We start from the raw sequence: 21,531 nt of genomic DNA, 5'->3' as shown, positions 1-21,531 counted from the left end.
TGAAACGGTGATGGCTTGTCATTTGACTCCACACACCGTGTGTATCAAAATTTTCATCTATCTTTCTACCGTTTAGTATCAACCCTCTACAATCGGCAGATGCTAACTCCTCAGGCGTATATATACGTAAAGCCTGAGCCATGTCCAGTAAAGACATGTGGCGCATCGAACCGCCTAACAACTCTATACTACATAACAATTCTTCACACCATACTTTATATACAGGTCTACGCATGGTGAATAAACTTACCCAGTCATTAAAAGAAGAATTACCATACCTCTGTACAAGTAATTCCCTAATTGGCCCGGCCAATTCTACAGCTTCTAAGGGTCCCCATTCTATGACCCTTGGTACCTCAACAACCTTAGAATGAAGAGTATGCAAACCCCTTTGATATTTTGGATAATCTATCCAAAGTCTGTCAAATCTCAGGTTCGGGTGCAACTCTTCCAAGTGCATATCAGAAAAGGTCATGACTGGATGCGGTATATCCTGCTTGTAGTAGTTATCCACCTCCTGTTGTTCCGCATTCTCAGCAGGAGCATTGCGAGCTTGTGATGAAGATTCACCCCTTTCAGTCTGCAAAACACATCAAACACAATTTTTGTGCATCCAAATATGCATTAGTGTCAGCAAAATCATCAATCAAAATAATCACAATGACATGATCAATTTATATCAAACTTAAGCTCATTTTCACATTTTCATCAAATCTACACTTTTTCAAATAAGCATATACGAAAATGTTCGTCAAGTTCATAAGCATTCAACTCAAATAACATGTCAAAATAATCATTACTAGCAATTAAACAAGTTTCAAATGGCATTATCTCTCAAAAATCAAGTTCATGAATTTTAGACTTTGAAAAAGTCCACTTTAATTCTCAAAATCATGTTTAGGCTCAAAGTTTGGATCATTTAACTACCTAGACATGTTACAATACTTAATTTAGCAACAATTCATGACAAAAATCGGCCATAACCTGTTTATATCAAAAAGCCCCAAATTTGCTCAAGAACACAAACCCTAGATTACTCAAAATTTGAATTTTAAGGCTTCTAATCATGTTAAATAGCATCAATCTAGGTTATACAAACATAATACATAAACAATTTAAGCCTAATTACACTAAAAAGCATCAAAATCAAATTGGGAAAAAAATTGCTCAAGAACACCAAATTTCGGATTAAATGGTGTTTAGGTGTAGAAATTTACCGTTTTTCTTGAGTAATTCCTAGACAGCATCCTTCTCAACATGATTTTAGTAAAAAATTTGGTGATTAACGGTTAAAAATTGTGATTTTGGGGGTTTTTTTTCGGGTTTTTCGTGCAGTTTTCGCAGTGTTTGTGTATGTTTGAGTTGTGTGGTGCACTGATCTGTTTTTTTACGTTTTATTTTTTTCTGTAAATTGGTCCCTCCGCGAGTCGCGGTGTTTGGATACTTCAAACTCCGCGACTCGCGGAGTTTGCTATTTTTTTTTTTTTTATAATCATTAACTTATGAAACAATTAAGTACTTAATTTTAAAATTTTGTTTCCCTTGTTATTTAGGACGAGGTCGTTTCGGATCGATGTCCTAGTCCGTCCGTCGACAAAATTTTAAAATTTGTCTTTTTGTAGCGATTGGTTTAAAAGCTAAGATTTTTGGTTTTTTTTAATGTTTTTGCATACTTTAATTCAATAAGATTAATAATGATAATAAAAGTTCTCGTCCCTCCCTCGGGTAAAGCAATTTCGGTTCAAAGACCTAGTCTTCAACTTACGACGAATTTTAAAAATCATATTTTTAACTTAATGAGATAAAGTAAATTTTTTTTTTAAATTCACACAACTTAAATATAAAATTCAAAATTAATATTAAAAATTCACACCAAACTTAAAATTTGAAATGCATAAAATTAAAAATTCATATTTTAAAAATAAGAAAAAATTGACACCAATCTTAAATTAAAAATTCATATTATAAATTCACACCAAACTTATATTAATTTTTTAAATATTCACAATTTTAAATATATTGTTTTTACATAGTTTACAATATTAATATAAGATTTAAATATTAATTTTAAAAACATGGTAAAAATAAAATTAAAAATCTTTTTGGCTTTTTATCCCACTTTAATCAATCAAATATTATCAAAAATATGCGCCCCTCTTTTCGGTAAAGTAATTTCGGTTCCAAAACCTAATTTAACTCATGACGAATTTTTGAAATATTTTGGGTTGATTGTTTAAAGATATTTATGCCTTAAGAATAAACGTTAAATTTCGCAGTGATGTAATAACTTTTTGAATGATATCAATAATTTCGGTCGCCAAACCTAATTTTATTCAATACCAATTTAATACTTTTTAGCGAACAAATTAGCGTTTATTATCAAAAGGTTAAAAATAAAAATAAAAAAACTGTACAGACATACCTGTGAAATAGATTTCTTAGTTACATGATCTATCCCATTCATAAGATAGTCGGTTTAATTGGTTTTCCATGGCTACATAGGCGTAACCTCGAGCATTCAGTGTCTTTTCTTCTAAACATATGAACGGTCCGTCTCTGCATAAAGTAACAAATTCAGTGTTTGAATAGGTTTGATTATTTGAACATTTACCTCCATGTGACCATTTTCCGCATTTGTGACATCGTTCTAGGTGTCGTGCTCTTCTTTTCGCTGCGGATTTTGATTTTTCTTTACCAAATTGTAACTTATTATCTTCGCATCTGGATTCTTTTCTAACTCCGTCCATTCTTTCTCTGATTACTGATACTAATTCACTCGGTAGTATGTCATTATTAGGTTTAGTGATCAAAGCGTGTAGCATTAGACCATGGTTTAGTTCACAGGCAGTCTTCATTTCGTAAAAACCTAAAAAAAAATAAAAATTCAGAATGGGGGGGAGAAGACTAGTTCTTTAGGGTCTGCTAGGGAAAGACCATTCGGGTTCCATTTTCGAGAACTACACGAAAACAGACAATCTAACTCTAACAGAAATACATATTATCCTTTAAAGACTTGATTCTCCCCACACTTAGTTAGCTGTGGTGTCGAAATTGTGATTAACTTCGTTGTCGACTTCCATCGGACCATGTATGTAATGTTTAACTCTGTGACCATTAACTTTAAATTCAATCCCATTTGAATTTATTAATTCTATCGTTCCGTATGGGAAAACTCTTTTGACTATGAATGGTCCAGACCATCTTGATTTCAATTTTCCAGGAAATAGCTTGAATCGTGAATTGAAAAGAAGAACTCTGTCTCCTTCTTTAAATTCTTTTGAACTTCTGATTCTTTTATCATGCCATTTCTTCGTTCTTTCTTTATAGATTAACGAATTATCGTATGCTTCATGTCTTAATTCTTCTAATTCGTTTAGTTGACTTAATCGTAGACGTCCAGCTTCATGTAAATCAAGATTACATGTCTTCAAAGCCCAAAATGCTTTGTGTTCAATTTCTACTGGAAGATGACATGCTTTTCCATAAACAAGTCTAAAAGGTGTGGTTCCAATTGGAGTTTTGTAGGCTGTTCTAAAAGCCCAGAGTGCATCCTCCAATTTAATGGACCATTCCTTCGGATTTGATCCTACGGTTTTCTCTAGAATACGTTTTAAAGCTCGGTTGGTATTTTCAACTTGTCCACTTGTTTGTGGATGATATGCGGTGGAGATTTTATGAGTTACTCCATATCTTTTAAGAACTTTCTCAAGTTGATTATTACAGAAATGAGTACCCCGATCACTTATTAAAGCTTTCGGTGTTCCAAACCTTTCAAAAAGACGTTTTAAAAAGTTGACTACAACTCGTGCATCGTTAGTTGGGAGAGCTTGTGCTTCCGCCCATTTAGATACATAATCAATGGCTACGAGTATATATAGATTATTATGAGATTTTGGAAATGGACCCATAAAGTCAATACCCCAAATGTCAAATACTTCACATACTTGGATGACATTTTGTGGCATTTCATCACGTTGACTTATTTTTCCGGCCCTTTGACAAGCATCACAGGATTTGCAAAGAAGGTGTGCGTCTTTGTAAATTGTAGGCCAATAGAATCCAGCATCATAAACTTTTCTTGCTATTAGTTGAGGCCCATAATGCCCTCCTGTTGGTCCTGTGTGACAATGGTTTAATATTTTACTAGCTTCATCTCCAAATACACATCGGCGTATTATTTCATCGGGACAACTTTTAAACAGATGTGGATCTTCCCAAAAATAGTGTTTTATATCACTGAAGAATTTCTTTCGTCTTTGGTACGATAATCCTTTTTCAAGGAATCCACATACTAAATAATTTGCATAGTCTGCAAACCATGGGATTTCTTTATAATCTATCTTCAATAGATATTCATCAGGAAAGTTGTCTTGTATGGCTGATTCATTTAGAACTTCTAATTCGGGATTTTCAAGACGAGAAAGATGATCAGCGGCGAGATTTTCTGCTCCTCTTTTATCTCGGATTTCAATATCAAATTCTTGTAAGAGTAAGATCCAACGGATTAATCTTGGTTTGTATCTTGTTTCGAAAATAGGTATCTAAGAGCAGAAAGGTCGGTATAGACCACCGTTTTTGCTAGAACGAGATATGATCGAAATTTGTCAAAAGCAAAGACAATAGCAAGGAGTTCTTTTTCAGTAGTTGTATAGTTCGTTTGTGCTCCTTGTAACGTCTTACTAGCATAATATATAGGTTGAAATCGTTTTTCAATCCTTTGTCCTAAAACGGCTCCCATTGCAAAATCACTTGCATCGCACATTAGTTCAAATGGTAGATTCCAATTTGGTGTTATCATGATCGGTGCATTAGTGAGTTTCTCTTTAAGAATATTAAAAGATTTGATACACTCATCTGAAAAGATGAATGGAGCATCCTTTTCTAGGAGTTTATTCATAGGAGTGGCAATTTTAGAAAAATCTTTTATGAAACGTCGGTAAAAACTGGCATGCCCTAGAAAACTCCTAACTCCTCTAACATTGGTGGGATGTGGAAGTTTAGCAATTACATCTACTTTAGCTCTATCCACTTCAATTCCTTCTTTTGAAATTTTATGTCCAAGAACGATGCCTTCTTTAACCATGAAATGGCATTTCTCCCAATTAAGTACTAGATTTGATTGTTCGCATCTAAGAAAGCATTCGTTCCAGATTAACTAGACATGATTCAAATGTATCACCGAAGACTGAAAAGTCATCCATGAAAACTTCCATGCATTCTTCTATCATGTCATGAAAAATCGCCATCATACACCTTTGAAAGGTTGCAGGGGCGTTACAAAGTCCAAATGGCATGCGTTTGTAAGCAAAAGTACCATAAGGGCACGTGAATGTGGTTTTCTCTTGGTCCTCGGGTGCTATTGGAATTTGAAAATATCCGAAAAATCCATCTAGAAAACAATAGTAACTATTTCCGGCTAATCTTTCCAACATTTGATCTATGAAAGGTAAGGGAAAGTGATCTTTTCTGGTGGCGTCATTTAATTTTCTATAATCAATACACACACGCCATCCTGTTACAGTTCTAGTAGGAATAAGCTCATTTTTCTCATTTGTAATGACAGTCATGCCACCCTTCTTAGGCACGCATTGAACTGGGCTTACCCATGGACTATCAGAGATTGGATAAATTAGACCTGCATCTAGCAGTTTAATAATCTCTTTCTTAACTACATCTTGCATATTAGGATTTAGTCTTCGTTGGCGTTGCACATACGTTTTATGACCTTCTTCCATAAGGATTTTATGTGTGCAATACGAAGGACTTATTCCTTTAATATCATGAATCTTCCATGCAATGGCTGGTTTATGAGCTTTCAACACAGAAATGAGTTATGATTTCTCATTTTCAGTAAGAGAAGACGATATTATTACAGGTAATTCAGATTCACCATGTAAATAAGCGTATTCCAAATGGTTTGGAAGTGGCTTTAACTCTAATTTCGGAGGTTCTTCTATCGATGATTTGTATCGATATCTGTCTTCTTCTTTTAGCATTTGAATTTCTTCTGTTGTTGGTTCATATCCATTAGCTATAAGTGTAGCTAACATTTCAGCTTCATCAATTGGTTCATTACCTTCTCCTAAAGAACATTCTCCTGTTCCTTGTAATTCTGGAAATTCTTCTAATAATTCTGCATGTGCATCTATAGTTTGAATATAATAACATGTATCATCTGCAGATTGTGGTTGTTGCATTGCTCTATCAACTGAAAAGATAACACTCTCATCCTCTATACTTAGGGTCAGTTTGTTACCGAACACGTCTATCATTGCTTTAGCCGTGTTTAAGAATGGTCTTCCTAATATGAGAGGAACTTGAGAATCTTCTTCCATGTCCAGAACAACAAAATCTACTGGAAATACTAAAGTACCAACTAAAGTACCAACTTCAATTCTCCAAGGTCTAGTTTAGTGTATAGTGAATACGGCATTAGATTTATACTAACACTTAAGTCTGCCAATGCTTCTATTGAACTAAGACTACCCAGAAAACATAGAATTGTGAAACTTCCTAGATCAGATAGTTTTTCTGGTATCTTATTCAACGGCACTGCTGAACAATTAGCATTCATAGTAACAGCCGAGAGTTCTTCCATTTTCTTTCTATTTGAGATTAGATCTTTCAAGAATTTAGCATATCTAGGCATTCCTGAAATCACATCAATGAAAGGAAGATTTACATTTATCTGTTTAAACATATCCAAGAATTTGGATTGCTCGGCTTCAAGTTTTTCTTTTTTCATTTTACTCGGGTAAGGAAGTGGTGGTTGGTATGGTTTAACATAAGGTTTAGCCTTAACTGTGTTATCTTCATTAACCTTTTCAACTACCGATTCTTTTTCCTTATCTTGATCAGGTTGTGGTTCTTGTGGAGTAGGAATAGCTTCATCAGAAGTTACAGGTATTTCAGGTGGTTTAAGTGTTGTACCACTTCTTGTGGTAATGGCTTTAGCTGTTTCATTCCGGGGGTTAGCATTTGTATCACTAGGTAGACTTCCTGGTTTTCTTTCACCTATTAACCTTGCTAGGTTACTCACTTCTTGTTCCAGATTTTGAATAGAAGCTTGTTGATTTCTAAATGCTTGAGCATTTTGTACATTGGTTTGTTTCTGAGATGTGAAAAACTGCGTTTGAGTTTCAACTAGCTTCGTCATCATATCTTCTAAATTCGGCTTTTTATCATCGGTTTGTTGTGGTGGTTTGTTTTGAAAATTCGGTCTTTGCTGATTGTAATTATTATTGGATACTTGTTGATTGCTAGGACCTTGTTGGTTGTTATATGGAATATTTCGGTTATAATTTTGGTTTTGATTGTAAATCGGTCTTGGCGGTTGATAATTATTCTGATAATTATTTCCAGGCCTTTGGTTTATGTATGAAATATTCTCTCTTTGTTCCATTGTTAATTCAATACTGAGACAATCTTTTGTCAAATGTGGTCCTCCACACTGCTCACAACTAATTCGTATTGAGTGAATATCTTTAGTCATCTTTGTAGTGACCCGAACTTTTACATGTTTATATATATTAATTGAGATTGATATTTACATGATTAAATGTTTCCAACATGTTAAGCAATCAAACTTGTTAAGACTTGATTAATTGAAATAGGTTTCATATAGACAATTGACCACCCAAGTTGACCGGTGATTCACGAACGTTAAAACTTGTAAAAACTATATGATGAAATATATATGGTTATATATATAGTTAACATGATATTATGATAAGTAAACATATCATTAAGTATATTAACAATGAACTACATATGTAAAAACAAGACTACTAACTTAATGATTTTGAAACGAGACATATATGTAACGATTATCGTTGTAACGACATTTAATGTATATATATCATATTAAGAGATATTCGTACATCATAATATCATGATAATATAATAATTTAAAATCTCTTTTGATATTATAAACATTGGGTTAACAACATTTAACAAGATCGTTAACCTAAAGGTTTCAAAACAACATTTACATGTAACGACTAACGATGACTTAAGGACTCAGTTAAAAGGTATATACATGTAGTATTTTAGTATGTATTCATACACTTTTGAAAGACTTCAAGACACTTATCAAAATACTTCTACTTAACAAAAATGCTTACAATTACATCCTCGTTCAGTTTCATCAACAATTCTACTCGTATGTACCCGTATTTGTACTCGTACAATACACAGCTTTTAGATGTATGTACTATTGGTATATACACTCTAATGATCAGCTCTTAGCAGCCCATGTGAGTCACCTAACACATGTGGGAACCATCATTTAGCAACTAGCATGAAATATCTCATAAAATTACAAAAATATGAGTAATCATTCATGACTTATTTACATGAAAACAAAATTACATATCCTTTATATCTAATCCATACACCAACGACCAAAAACACCTACAAACACTTTCATTCTTCAATTTTATTCATCTAATTGATCTCTCTCAAGTTCTATCTTCAAGTTCTAAGTGTTCTTCATAAATTCCAAAAGTTCTAGTTTCATAAAATCAAGAATACTTTCAAGTTTGCTAGCTCACTTCCAATCTTGTAAGGTCATCATCCAACCTCAAGAAATCTTTGTTTCTTACAGTAGGTTATCATTCTAATACAAGGTAATAATCATATTCAAACTTTGGTTCAATTTCTATAACTATAACAATCTTATTTCAAGTGATGATCTTACTTGAACTTGTTTTCGTGTCATGATTCTGCTTCAAGAACTTCGAGCCATCCAAGGATCCATTGAAGCTAGATCCATTTTTCACTTTTCCAGTAGGTTTATCCAAGGAACTTAAGGTAGTAATGATGTTCATAACATCATTCGATTCATACATATAAAGCTATCTTATTCAAAGGTTTAAACTTGTAATCACTAGAACATAGTTTAGTTAATTCTAAACTTGTTCGCAAACAAAAGTTAATCCTTCTAACTTGACTTTTAAAATCAACTAAACACATGTTCTATATCTATATGATATGCTAACTTAATGATTTAAAACCTGGAAACACGAAAAACACCGTAAAACTGGATTTACGCCGTCGTAGTAACACCGCGGGCTGTTTTAGGTTAGTTAATTAAAAACTATGATAAACTTTGATTTAAAAGTTGTTATTCTGAGAAAATTATTTTTATTATGAACATGAAACTATATCCAAAAATTATGGTTAAACTCAAAGTGGAAGTATGTTTTCTAAAATGGTCATCTAGACGTCGTTCTTTCGACTGAAATGACTACCTTTACAAAAACGACTTGTAACTTATTTTTCCGACTATAAACCTATACTTTTTCTGTTTATATTCATAAAATAGAGTCCAATATGAAACCATAGCAATTTGATTCACTCAAAACGGATTTAAAATGAAGAAGTTATGGGTAAAACAAGATTGGATAATTTTTCTCATTTTAGCTACGTGAAAATTGGTAACAAATCTATTCCAACCATAACTTAATCAACTTGTATTGTATATTATGTAATCTTGAGATACCATAGACACGTATACAATGTTTCGACCTATCATATCAACACATCTATATATATTTCTGAACAACCATAGACACTCTATATGTGAATGTTGGAGTTAGCTATACAGGGTTGAGGTTGATTCCAAAATATATATAGTTTGAGTTGTGATCAATACTGAGATACGTATACACTGGGTCATGGATTGATTCAAGATAATATTTATCGATTTATTTCTGTACATCTAACTGTGAAAAACTAGTTGTAGGTTACTAACGAGGACAGCTGACTTAAAAAACTTAAAACATCAAAATATATTAAAAGTGTTGTAAATATATTTTGAACATACTTTGATATATATGTATATATTGTTATAGGTTCGTGAATCAACTAGTGGCCAAGTCTTACTTCCCGACGAAGTAAAAATCTGTGAAAGTGAGTTATAGTCCCACTTTTAAAATCTAATATTTTTGGAATGAGAATACATGCAAGTTTTATAAATGATTTACAAAATAGACACAAGTACGTGAAACTACATTCTATGGTTGAATTATCGAAATCAAATATGCCCCTTTTTATTAAGTCTGGTAATCTAAGAATTAGGGAACAGACACCCTAATTGACGCGAATCCTAAAGATAGATCTATTGGGCTTAACAAACCCCATCCAAAGTACCGGATGCTTTAGTACTTCGAAATTTATATCATATCCGAAGGGTGTCCCGGAATGATGGGGATATTCTTATATATGCATCTTGTTAATGTCGGTTACTAGGTGTTCACCATATGAATGATTTTTATCTCTATGTATGGGATGTGTATTGAAATATGAAATCTTGTGGTCTATTATTATGATTTGATATATATAGGTTAAACCTATAACTCACCAACATTTTTGTTAACGTTTTAAGCATGTTTATTCTTAGGTGATTATTAAGAGCTTCCGCTGTCGCATAGTTAAATAAGGACGAGATTTGGAGTCCATGCTTGTATGATATTGTGTAAAAACTGCATTCAAGAAACTTATTTTGTTGTAACATATTTGTATTGTGAACCATTATGTAATGGTCGTGTGTAAACATGATATTTTAGATTATCATTATTTGATAATCTATGTAAAGCTTTTTAAAACCTTTATCTCTGAAATAAAGGTTATGGTTTGTTTTAAAAATGAATGCAGTCTTTGAAAAACATCTCATATAGAGGTCAAAACCTCGCAACGAAATCAATTAATATGGAACGTTTTTAATCAATAAGAACGGGACATTTCAGTTGGTATCCGAGCGTTGGTCTTAGAGAACCAGAATTTTGCATTAGTGTGTCTTATCGAGTTTGTTAGGATGCATTAGTGAGTCTGGACTTCGACCGTGTTTACTTGAAAAATGATTGCTTAACAAATTTTGTTGGAAACTATATATTTTTAACATGTGAATATTATGTGATATATTAATCTCTTAACGCGTTTGATATTATGTGATAGATGTCTACCTCTAGAACAAGTCCCATTGACTCACCTAATAATAATGAAGAGTCAAATGTAAATTGGAATGATTCGTGGACTGATTCACAAGTTCCCGAAGAGGAACCGGAATAAGAGTCGGAACCGGAAGAAGAATCGGAACCGGAAGAAGAATCGGAATCGGATGAAGAAATAGAACCGGTGGGGGAAATAATAAAACGGTTAAGTAAAAGAAAATCCTCAACCAACCGACCAAGGTTAATTATGGTCAATGGTGTTTCCGCCAAGGAAGCAAAATATTGGGAGGATTACCAATTCTCCGATGAATCGGATTCCGACGAGAATTCCGATGATGTTATAGAAATTACCCCAACTGAATTTAAAAAGGCAAAAGAAAATAATAAGGGAAAGGGCATAAAAATAGAGAAATCTAATTCCAACCCCGATGAACTTTATATGTATCGTCAACCCCCGAAGTCCTTAAGTTGTAACAATGACCCGGGAACCTCTAAACCACCAGGTTTTTCTAAACCAATGTGGAAAACGACGGCTTGTATTAGGGGAACATCATATATCCCTAGAAACTTGGCAAAACGAACAAAAACCGAAGAAGAAGAAGAAACAAGCGAGTCAGAATAAGATAGTTGTATTCGTGTGGTGTAATATATGTAATATAGTGTGCTTATGCTTTTTGATATATGTAAAAGTTGCTTGTATTAATAAGTATTTTTTTTATGAATCTAACTCTTGTCTATTTTACAGTATAAAAACACAAAATGGATAGACAACCCAATATTTTAAGAGACCTACCCGGAGACATGATGAATGAAATCTTGTCTAGAGTCGGTCAGAATTCTTCGGCACAACTATTAAAGGCGAGATCAGTTTGAAAGACATTTGAAGAACGTTCCAAGAATGCCTTGGTTTATAAAAGGCTTTCGTTCGAAAGATGGGGGATATCACATTGGGAAATCCATAAGTTACGATGTGTTTACTTTGACGCATATATTGCGGGGAACCCAAATGCTATTTTACGCAATGGGTTAAGAAATTATTTTGACTCAATATATCCGAATATTGGACTTCGTGATTTAGAAAAAGCGGCTAACATGCAACATAAAGAAGCATGTTATGCTTACGGATTAGTAATGTTCGCTTCTCACCAAAGTGAGAACAAGAACATCGGGCTACAACTATTAAACAAAACATTTCCACAAGTGACGGAGTCGGTAATTGGGGTAAGAAATGAGGTTTTTAGATTGTTACGGGACTGTTGGACATTACGTAACCCTCGTCCCTTTGACGACGTTACAACACGCTGTCTTACAAACGGCCATAACGGTTATGTTCCACAAGACCAAGGATGGGAAGTAGTCCTAGTAAAACCAGAATGCATGACTTGTTTCTGGACGTATGAATTACGTGTCTTTATTGCCTTTGCTGAACGACTTGTGTACTAGCTAGAATTATCTTTACAACCATCTTGTATCAAATTTATTGTGTGCTATATTTCATGCTATATGTAAAATAAGCGGTATTGTAAGTTTGTAAAATATTGTGTAAAAGTTTGAACGCGAAATATTATTATAATCAGTTTTTCATATAGAATTGTAGTAGTTGAATTGTATATTAGCTACTAATTATGAACTTAACGGGTAGGTACTACCCGAATTTAAACTTATAAAATGCTAATATGAAGAAAAAGCTTTTATAAATGAGTTCATATTATGCTACGAAATACTATTAACTACTCTTAATATTCTGTATGATTAACTTGTTCCATTTGACTATTTTGAAGGAAATGGCACCGACTACTCGACACACCTTGAATATGAATGAAGAGGAATTCCGTACTTTTCTAGCTTCAAATATAGCCGCAGTACAGGCTGCGCTACATACCAACAATAACCTTGGATCTAGCAGTACAGGAAATCGTGTAGGATGCACCTACAAAGAATTCACTGCCTGCAAACCTTTGGAATTTGATGGAACCGAAGCACCGATCGGATTGAAACGGTGGACCGAGAAGGTCGAATCGGTGTTTGCCATAAGTAAGTGTACTGAAGAGGACAAAGTGAAGTACGCTACGCATACCTTCACAAGTTCTGCGTTAACATGGTGGAATACCTATCTAGAGCAAGTGGGACAAGACGATGCATACGCACTACCGTGGTCAGCATTCAAGCACTTGATGAACGAGAAGTACCGTCCCAGAACCGAGGTCAATAAGCTCAAGACAGAACTTAGAGGGTTACGAACCCAAGGATTTGATATTACCACGTACGAAAGACGATTCACAGAATTGTGCCTATTGTGTCCAGGAGCGTTCGAAGATGAGGAAGAGAAGATCGACGCGTTTGTGAAAGGATTATTGGAAAGAATCCAAGAAGATATAAGTTCACACGAGCCCGCCTCCATACAACAGGCATGTAGAATGGCTCACAAACTAGTGAACCAGATTGAAGAAAGAATTAAAGAACAGACTGCTGAAGAGGCCAATGTGAAGCAAGTCAAAAGAAAGTGGGAGGAAAACGGTGATAAGAATCACCAATACAACAACAACAGCAATTACAACAATAATCGCAACAATTATCCCAATAATCGCAACATCAATCGCAACTACAACAAACGGCCCAACAACAACAACAACAACAACAACAACAACAGCAACTACAACAATCATCCCAACAACAATAATAACCGCAACAACAACAACAATCAGAAGCAGCTATGCCAAAGGTGTGAAAAGTATCACTCGGGGTTCTGCACCAAATTTTGCAACAAGTGTAAAAGAAATGGTCATAGCGCGGTGAAGTGTGAGGTTTACGGACCAGGGGTTAACAGAACGAAAGGAACAAATGGTGTCGGAACGAGTAATGGCGGAGCAAGTAGTGTCGGAGCAAGTTATGCCAATGTAGTCTGTTATAAATGTGGAAAACCGGGCCACATTATTAGAAATTGCCCGAACCAGGAGAACACGAATGGACAAGGCCGCGGAAGAGTTTTCAATATTAATGCGGCAGAGGCACAGGAAGACCCGGAGCTTGTTACGGGTACGTTTCTTATTGACAATAAATCTGCTTACGTTTTATTTGATTCGGGTGCGGATAGAAGCTATATGAGTAGAGATTTTTGTGCTAAATTAAGTTGTCCATTGACGCCTTTGGATAGTAAATTTTTACTCGAATTAGCAAATGGTAAATTAATTTCAGCAGATAATATATGTCGGAATCGAGAAATTAAACTGGTTAGCGAAACATTTAAGATTGATTTGATACCAGTAGAGTAGGGAGTTTTGATGTGATAATCGGTATGGACTGGTTGAAAGAAGTGAAAGCAGAGATCGTTTGTTACAAAAATGCAATTCGCATTATACGAGAAAAAGGAAAACCCTTAATGGTGTACGGAGAAAAGGGCAACACGAAGCTACATCTTATTAGTAATTTGAAGGCACAAAAACTAATAAGAAAAGGTTGCTATGCTGTTCTAGCACACGTCGAGAAAGTATAAACTGAAGAAAAGAGCATCAATGATGTTCCCATTGCAAAAGAATTTCCCGATGTATTTCCGAAAGAATTACCGGGATTACCCCCACATCGATCCGTTGAATTTCAAATAGATCTTGTACCAGGAGCTGCACCAATAGCTCGTGCTCCTTACAGACTCGCACCCAGCGAGATGAAAGAACTGCAAAGCCAATTACAAGAACTTTTAGAGCGTGGTTTCATTCGACCAAGCACATCACCGTGGGGAGCTCCTGTTTTGTTTGTCAAGAAGAAAGATGGTACATTCAGGTTGTGTATCGACTACCGAGAGTTGAACAAACTTACCATCAAGAACCGCTACCCACTACCGAGAATCGACGACTTATTTGATCAACTACAAGGCTCGTCTGTTTATTCAAAGATTGACTTACGTTCCGGGTATCATCAAATGCGGGTGAAAGAAGATGATATTCCAAAGACTGCTTTCTGAACACGTTACGGTCATTACGAGTTTATGGTCATGCCGTTTGGTTTAACTAATGCACCAGCTGTGTTCATGGACCTTATGAACCGAGTGTGTGGACCATACCTTGACAAGTTTGTCATTGTTTTCATTGATGACATACTTATTTACTCAAAGAATGACCAAGAACATGGTGAACATTTGAGAAAGGTGTTAGAAGTATTGAGGAAGGAAGAATTGTACGCTAAGTTTTCAAAGTGTGCATTTTGGTTGGAAGAAGTTCAATTCCTCGGTCACATAGTGAACAAAGAAGGTATTAAGGTGGATCCGGCAAAGATAGAAACTGTTGAAAAGTGGAAAACCCCGAAAACTCCGAAACACATACGCCAGTTTTTAGGACTAGCTGGTTACTACAGAAGGTTCATCCAAGATTTTTCCAGAATAGCAAAACCCTTGACTGCATTAACGCATAAAGGGAAGAAATTTGAATGGAATGATGAACAAGAGAAAGCATTTCAGTTATTGAAGAAAAAGCTAACTACGGCACCTATATTGTCATTGCCTGAAGGGAATGATGATTTTGTGATTTATTGTGATGCATCAAAGCAAGGTCTCGGTTGTGTATTAATGCAACGAACGAAGGTGATTGCTTATGCGTCTAGACAATTGAAGATTCACGAACAAAATTATACGACGCATGATTTGGAATTAGGCGCGGTTGTTTTTGCATTAAAGACTTGGAGGTACTACTTATATGGGGTCAAAAGTATTATATATACCGACCATAAAAGTCTTCAACACATATTTAACTAGAAACAACTGAATATGAGGCAGCGTAGGTGGATTGAATTATTGAATGATTACGACTTTGAGATTCGTTACCACCCGGGGAAGGCAAATGTGGTAGCCGATGCCTTGAGCAGGAAGGACAGAGAACCCATTCGAGTAAAATCTATGAATATAATGATTCATAATAACCTTACTACTCAAATAAAGGAGGCGCAACAAGGAGTTTTAAAAGAGGGAAATTTAAAGGATGAAATACCCAAAGGATCGGAGAAGCATCTTAATATTCGGGAAGACGGAACCCGGTATAGGGCTGAAAGGATTTGGGTACCAAAATTTGGAGATATGAGAGAAATGGTACTTAGAGAAGCTCATAAAACCAGATACTCAATACATCCTGGAACGGGGAAGATGTACAAGGATCTCAAGAAACATTTTTGGTGGCCGGGTATGAAAGCCGATGTTGCTAAATACTTAGGAGAATGTTTGACGTGTTCTAAGGTCAAAGCTGAGCATCGGAAACCATCAGGTCTACTTCAACAACCCGAAATCCCGGAATGGAAATGGGAAAACATTACCATAGATTTCATCACTAAATTGCCAAGGACTGCAAGCGGTTTTGATACTATTTGGGTAATAGTTGATCGTCTCACCAAATCAGCACACTTCCTGCCAATAAGAGAAGATGACAAGATGGAGAAGTTAGCACGACTGTATTTGAAGGAAGTCATCTCCAGACATGGAATACCAATCTCTATTATCTCTGATAGGGATGGCAGATTTATTTCAAGATTCTGGCAGACATTACAGCAAGCATTAGGAACTCTTCTAGACATGAGTACTGCCTATCATCCACAAACTGATGGGCAGGGCGAAAGGACGATACAAACGCTTGAAGACATGCTACGAGCATGTGTTATTAATTTCGGAAACAGTTGGGATCGACATCTACCGTTAGCAGAATTTTCCTACAACAACAGCTACCATTCAAGCATTGAGATGGCACCGTTTGAAGCACTTTATGGTAGAAAGTGCAGGTCTCCGATTTGTTGGAGTGAAGTGGGGGATAGACAGATTACGGGTCCGGAGATTATACAAGAAACTACCGAGAAGATCATCCAAATTCAACAACGGTTGAAAACCGCCCAAAGTCGACAAAAGAGCTACGCTGACATTAAAAGAAAAGATATAGAATTTGAAATTGGAGAGATGGTCATGCTTAAAGTTGCACCTTGGAAAGGCGTTGTTCGATTTGGTAAACGAGGGAAATTAAATCCAAGGTATATTGGACCATTCAAGATTATTGATCGTGTCGGACCAGTAGCTTACCGACTTGAGTTACCTCAACAACTCGCGGCTGTACATAACACTTTCCACGTCTCGAATTTGAAGAAATTCTATGCTAAAGAAGATCTCACTATTCCGTTAGATGAAATCCAAATCAACGAAAAACTTCAATTCATCGAAGAACCCGTCGAAATAATGGATCGTGAGGTTAAAAGACTTAAGCAAAACAAGATACCAATTGTCAAGGTTCGATGGAATGCTCGTAGAGGACCCGAGTTCACCTGGGAGCGTGAAGATCAGATGAAGAAGAAATACCCGCATCTATTTCCAGAAGATTCGTCAACACCTTCAACAGCTTAAAATTTCGGGACGAAATTTATTTAACGGGTAGGTACTGTAGTGACCCGAACTTTTCCATGTTTATATATATTAATTGAGATTGATATTTACATGATTAAATGTTTCCAACATGTTAAGCAATCAAACTTGTTAAGACTTGATTAATTGAAATAGGTTTCATATAGACAATTGACCACCCAAGTTGACCGGTGATTCACGAACGTTAAAACTTGTAAAAACTATATGATGACATATATATGGTTATATATATAGTTAACATGATATTATGATAAGTAAACATATCATTAAGTATATTAACAATGAACTACATATGTAAAAACAAGACTACTAACTTAATGATTTTGAAACGAGACATATATGTAACGATTATCGTTGTAACGACATTTAATGTATATATATCATATTAAGAGATATTCGTACATCATAATATCATGATAATATAATAATTTAAAATCTCTTTTGATATTATAAACATTGGGTTAACAACATTTAACAAGATCGTTAACCTAAAGGTTTCAAAACAACATTTACATGTAACGACTAACGATGACTTAACGACTCAGTTAAAAGGTATATACATGTAGTATTTTAATATGTATTCATACACTTTTGAAAGACTTCAAGACACTTATCAAAATACTTCTACTTAACAAAAATGCTTACAATTACATCCTCGTTCAGTTTCATCAACAATTCTACTCGTATGTACCCGTATTTGTACTCGTACAATACACAGCTTTTAGATGTATGTACTATTGGTATATACACTCTAATGATCAGCTCTTAGCAGCCCATGTGAGTCACCTAACACATGTGGGAACCATCATTTGGCAACTAGCATGAAATATCTCATAAAATTTCAAAAATATGAGTAATCATTCATGACTTATTTACAGGAAAACAAAATTACATATCCTTTATATCTAATCCATACACCAAAGACCAAAAACACCTACAAACACTTTCATTCTTCAATTTTATTCATCTAATTTATCTCTCTCAAGTTCTATCTTCAAGTTCGAAGTGTTCTTCATAAATTCCAAAAGTTCTAGTTTCATAAAATCAAGAATACTTTCAAGTTTGCTAGCTCACTTCCAATCTTGTAAGGTGATCATCCAACCTCAAGAAATCTTTGTTTATTACAGTAGGTTATCATTCTAATACAAGGTAATAATCATATTCAAACTTTGGTTCAATTTCTATAACTATAACAATCTTATTTCAAGTGATGATCTTACTTGAACTTGTTTTCGTGTCATGATTCTGCTTCAAGAACTTCGAGCCATCCAAGGATCCATTGAAGCTAGATCCATTTTTCTCTTTTCCAGTAGGTTTATCCAAGGAACTTAAGGTAGTAATGATGTTCATAACATCATTCGATTCATACATATAAAGCTATCTTATTCGAAGGTTTAAACTTGTAATCACTAGAACATAGTTTAGTTAATTCTAAACTTGTTCGCAAACAAAAGTTAATCCTTCTAACTTGACTTTTAAAATCAACTAAACACATGTTCTATATCTATATGATATGCTAACTTAATGATTTAAAACCTGGAAACACGAAAAACACCGTAAAACTGGATTTACGCCGTCGTAGTAACACCGCGGGCTGTTTTGGGTTAGTTAATTAAAAACTATGATAAACTTTGATTTAAAAGTTGTTATTTTGAGAAAATTATTTTTATTATGAACATGAAACTATATCCAAAAATTATGGTTAAACTCAAAGTGGAAGTATGTTTTCTAAAATGGTCATCTAGACGTCGTTCTTTCGACTGAAATGAATACCTTTACAAAAACGACTTGTAACTTATTTTTCCGACTATAAACCTATACTTTTTCTGTTTAGATTCATAAAATAGAGTTCAATATGAAACCATAGCAATTTGATTCACTCAAAACGGATTTAAAATGAAGAAGTTATGGGTAAAACAAGATTGGATAATTTTTCTCATTTTAGCTACGTCAAAATTGGTAACAAATCTATTCCAACCATAACTTAATCAACTTGTATTGTATATTATGTAATCTTGAGATACCATAGACACGTATACAATGTTTCGACCTATCATGTCGACACATCTATATATATTTCTGAACAACCATAGACACTCTATATGTGAATGTTGCAGTTAGCTATACAGGGTTGAGGTTGATTCCAAAATATATATAGTTTGAGTTGTGATCAATACTGAGATACGTATACACTGGGTCGTGGATTGATTCAAGATAATATTTATCGATTTATTTCTGTACATCTAACTGTGGACAACTAGTTGTAGGTTACTAACGAGGACAGCTGACTTAATAAACTTAAAACATCAAAATATATTAAAAGTGTTGTAAATATATTTTGAACATACTTTGATATATATGTATATATTGTTATAGGTTCGTGAATCAACCAGTTGCCAAGTCTTACTTCCCGATGAAGTAAAAATCTGTGAAAGTGAGTTATAGTCCCACTTTTAAAATCTAATATTTTTGGGATGAGAATACATGCAAGTTTTATAAATGATTTACAAAATAGACACAAGTACGTGAAACTACATTCTATGGTTGAATTATCGAAATCAAATATGCCCCTTTTTATTAAGTCTGGTAATCTAAGAATTAGGGAACAGACACCCTAATTGACGCGAATCCTAAAGATAGATCTATTGGGCTTAACAAACCCCATCCAAAGTACCGGATGCATTAGTACTTCGAAATTTATATCATATCCGAAGGGTGTCCCGGAATGATGGGGATATTCTTATATATGCATCTTGTTAATGTCGGTTACCAGGTGTTCACCATATGAATGATTTTTATCTCTATGTATGGGATGTGTATTGAAATATGAAATCTTGTGGTCTATTATTATGATTTGATATATATAGGTTAAACCTATAACTCACCAACATTTTTGTTGACGTTTTAAGCATGTTTATTCTCAGGTGATTATTAAGAGCTTCCGCTGTCGCATAGTTAAATAAGGACGAGATTTGGAGTCCATGCTTGTATGATATTGTGTAAAAACTGCATTCAAGAAACTTATTTTGTTGTAACATATTTGTATTGTGAACCATTATGTAATGGTCGTGTGTAAACATGATATTTTAGATTATCATTATTTGATAATCTATGTAAAGCTTTTTAAAACCTTTATCTATGAAATAAAGGTTATGGTTTGTTTTAAAAATGAATGCAGTCTTTGAAAAACGTCTCATATAGAGGTCAAAACCTCGCAACGAAATCAATTAATATGGAACGTTTTTAATCAATAAGAACGGGACATTTCAATCTTTTCCATTCGTCTCTCCACAGCATCTATCTTTGCGGAAATGGAATCTAAGTCATGGCTAGAATCGGCTCTAGCTGCTTTAGATGATCTAACGATGTCTTTTTCTTGGTGCCACTCATGTGAGTGGGAAGCAGTGTTATCAATAATTTTGTAAGCATCAGTTTCGGTTTTCTTCATAATAGAACCACCAGCTGCTATATCTATGTCTTTTCTTGTAGTGATGTCGCATCCTTGGTAGAATATTTGTACTATTTGACAGGTGTCTAAACAATGTTGCGGACATCCTCTTAACAACTTTCCATATCTTGTCCATGCCTCATATAGAGTTTCATTCGATTTTTGTGTGAACGTAACAATTTCTGCTTGAAGTCTTACGGCTTTAGATGCAGGAAAGAATTGTTTAAGAAATTTGTCAACTAAAACATCCCATGTATCAATCGCCCCTTCAGGTAACAATTCTAACCAATCTTTGGCTTCTCCCTTTAAAGTCCAGGGAAATAACATGAGATATATCTGTTCATCCTCCACTTCTCGGATTTTAAATAGTGTGCAGATCCTATTAAAGGTACGTAGATGTTCATTTGGATCTTCCTTCGGCGCACCACTAAATTGGCATTGATTAGTCACCATGTGTAGAATTTGTCCTTTGATTTCATAATCTGGCGCATTAATGTCTGGATGAGTAATTGCGTGACCTTGGCCAGTGCGTTTAGCTCTCATTCGGTCTTCCATACTTAAAGGTTCCAGATTCTCCATAATTGAATTTGTTGAATCGGAATCACTAGAGGATTCTGATTTTATGGTTCGTTCATCAACAATCTCTGTTTGAATGATTGGTGGTTCCGGAGGAAAGTTTAATGGTTCAGGATCTACGAACCGTTCCTGAATATTCTCCGGATTCTCAATTGTGAGGTCGGGTTCAAAAA

This window comes from Rutidosis leptorrhynchoides, chromosome 9 (assembly GCF_046630445.1).
Source record: "Rutidosis leptorrhynchoides isolate AG116_Rl617_1_P2 chromosome 9, CSIRO_AGI_Rlap_v1, whole genome shotgun sequence".
Lineage (NCBI taxonomy): Eukaryota > Viridiplantae > Streptophyta > Magnoliopsida > Asterales > Asteraceae > Rutidosis > Rutidosis leptorrhynchoides.
Note: the sequence above shows the minus strand (reverse complement) of the source record.